A 2,841-nucleotide genomic window follows, 5' to 3' on the forward strand; every position below is an offset into this window, starting at 1 on the left:
TGGGGAGGGAATGGGGGGGAGGGAATGGGGAGGGAGTGCGAGGCGCTTGGGGCTGGGAGCTTTTATATCCCTATGTGTTGGGTGTTGTCTTAGCAAGAGGCTTCTCAGTGTTCTTGTTTCCTTGTTGGTGTTTGGAGCCAGTTCTTGGGAACCCCTCATCAGGGCTGGTTTATTTTCCCCGGAGAGGCTGCCCACCTCATAAAAGCCCTGGCTGCCCTGGGTCTGGGCTGGCAGGTCCTGACTGGGCCTTCTTAGTGGGTAGGGAGGATCATGCTCCGGGGTTTGAACACTTGGGTGTCGGGCTCTCATCTTGGGGGACCCAATGACAGGGTGACTTGGACTCTGAGCTCACAGAATGGCTCATGCTTGAGCCCCGCTCTGGGACCTGGAGCCTCTTTCCGTTTGTGTTTGTTGCCAGGTCTCTGCGGGTGAAGGGAGGGTGGTGATTCCAGGCCCAGCTCTGCCCCTGACTGCGGCCCACTGTTCCTGCCTCAGGCTGCGCCCTGGATGTCTGTGTGCTGCCTGGGGTACCAGCAGCCCACGCGATTTTTCTGCCAGTTGAGACACGTGGGCTCCAGGTGGTGGGATTGTGTTTGTGGGCAGGCGACCAGGTGGGCTGGCATCCAGCTCAGCAGCGGCCGCCACATGGAGGTGTGAGTCCCTTCCAGTCATACCTGCTCACAGCGCCTGCAGTGCGGGCCCAGCAGGGGCTCAGCCAGGTGTGTGGCTGCGCTGCAGGTCACAGGCTCGGGGCTCTGGAGGCCTCATGGGCTTAGCTTTAGCCTCTGCTGCCCGCCAAGGAAGATGCTTCTGCATCTTCTTCTGCCACGTTGTGCGTGAGCACAGACCCTCATGCCCAGTGCACCTTTCATGGGGGCCAAGCTGAGTTGTCTGTCCATGGCCTTTGGACAACTCCTGGGCTGCTCACTGGTGGTCAGAAGACAGTGGCTGATGCCAGAAATGAAAGTTGTCGTGTCCACTCTCAAGGAGGCAGTGGGCAGGCACCACTGCACTCAGGCTGCCCAGGCCCTGGGCTGGCAGGACAGAGACAGCCACCTGTGGGCAGGCAGGGAGCAAGGAGACTGCGCTGCGGCAGGCAGCAGGTGCCTGTGGGGCACACAGGGGCAGCTGGAACACCACAGCCACTGGAGGGTGGGAGCCCGAGGCAGCGAGGCCCTGCAAGGAGCGAGGCAGTCAGGTCCTTGAAGACTGAGAGCACCTTCGTCTGCCAGGGATTGAAGGGGCTAGACCTGACCCATTAGAGGGCTGCGGCTCTATTTCACGATGGCTGTTTCATTATTACTGTCGTCTCAAAGACGTTTGAAACCAGAATACCTGGAAATTGTGCAAGTTACGTTGATCATACAATGCTTCACATACACTTGCACAGTTTCTCGTGGCTGCTGTGATAAATCATCACTAACTTGATGGTTTAAAAACCAGAAATGTATTCTGTTATTCTGGAGGCCAGATGCCTGGGAGCAGTGTCACTGAGAGAGAGCGAGGAGTCCGCAGAGCTGTCTCCCCGCCAGAGGCTCAGGGAGGCCTCTTTGTTCCTCTTCCAGCTTTTCCTCTGTGGGGTGGATGGTGGCCTCCGGCCACATCGCTTCTGTCTCCGCCCCTGTGCTCACACGGACGCCGCCTCTCCCGGGTGAAGTTTCTCTGCCGCCCGCTCACAGGAACACGTGTGACGGCACTAGGGTCTCCCTGGCTAAGGCAGGATCATCTCATATCTCAGGGCTCTGAACTTGGCTCAGAGATAGAAGATGGGGAACATGGATCTCGCAGAAGGAAAACAGGGCTGGAAATGCTGGAGGCTGGAAGGACAGGGCAGGGAGGATAGGGAGAGACTTGTTGAAGGACACGGAATTGCAGCTGGTCAGGAGGGACACGTTCTAGTATTCTATAGCAGGGGGTCCCAACCCTGGTACCGGGGACCACTACGGCCATGGCCTGTTGGGAATTGGGCTGCACAGCCGGAGGGGAGTGGCAGGCGAGTGAGCATTACTGCCTGAGCTCCGCCTCCTGCCAGATCGGTGGCAGCACTGGATTCTCAGAGGAGCATGAGCCCTGCTGTGAACTGTGCGTGTGAGGGGTCTAGGTTGCTCCTTATGAGAATCTAATGTCTGATGATCTGCCACCGTCTCCCCTCAGCCCCTGATGGGACCGTCTAGTTGCGGGAAAACAAGCTCAGGCTCCCACTGATTCCACATGGTGGTGAGTTGTGTAATTATTTCACTATATATTACAATGTGATAATGGAAATAAAGGGCACAATAAATGTAATGCACTTGGATCATCCCCAAACCATCCCCTCCCCAGTCTGTGGAAAAGTCGTCTTCCGCACAACTGGTCCCTGGTGCCATAAAGGTTGGGGACTGCTCTTCTAGATAGCACTGTGGGATGACTGTAAATCAGCAAGAATATATGGTTTCATGCCGCTGGAAGGAAGGTATCGAATGTTCCCCACAGAAACAGTCCGTGTTTGAGGTGATGGGAGCTCTGGACCCCCCAACCTGACCACTCCACGCTGTCCCTATGGAAGCATCACTGGGCACCACATGGATATGTACAATGATGATGTGTCCAGTTAAAAAAATGTTCAAGGAGGCCAGGTGCGGTGGTTCAAGCCTGTAATCCCAGCACTTTGGGAGGCCCAGACGGGCGGATCACGAGGTCAGGAGTTTGAGACCATCCTGGCTAACACGGTGAAACCCCGTCTCTACTAAAAAGTACAAAAAGCTAGCCGGGCGAGGTGGCGGGCGCCTGTAGTCCCAGCTACTCGGGAGGCTGAGGCAGGAGAATGGCGTGAACCCGGGAGGCGGAGCTTGCAGTGAGCTG

General features: G+C 56.8%; 1 protein-coding gene across 1 annotated transcript in view; it reads left to right on the forward strand.

The window, feature by feature from the left end:
* Positions 1-2,841, forward strand: part of TSPEAR (thrombospondin type laminin G domain and EAR repeats) — a 250,187-nt gene that overhangs the window by 9,435 nt on the left and 237,911 nt on the right. The window lies entirely within an intron of this gene.

This window comes from Rhinopithecus bieti, unplaced genomic scaffold (genome assembly GCF_001698545.2).
Source record: "Rhinopithecus bieti isolate Rb0 unplaced genomic scaffold, ASM169854v2 scaffold_18153, whole genome shotgun sequence".
NCBI classification, from domain to species: Eukaryota; Metazoa; Chordata; class Mammalia; order Primates; family Cercopithecidae; genus Rhinopithecus; species Rhinopithecus bieti.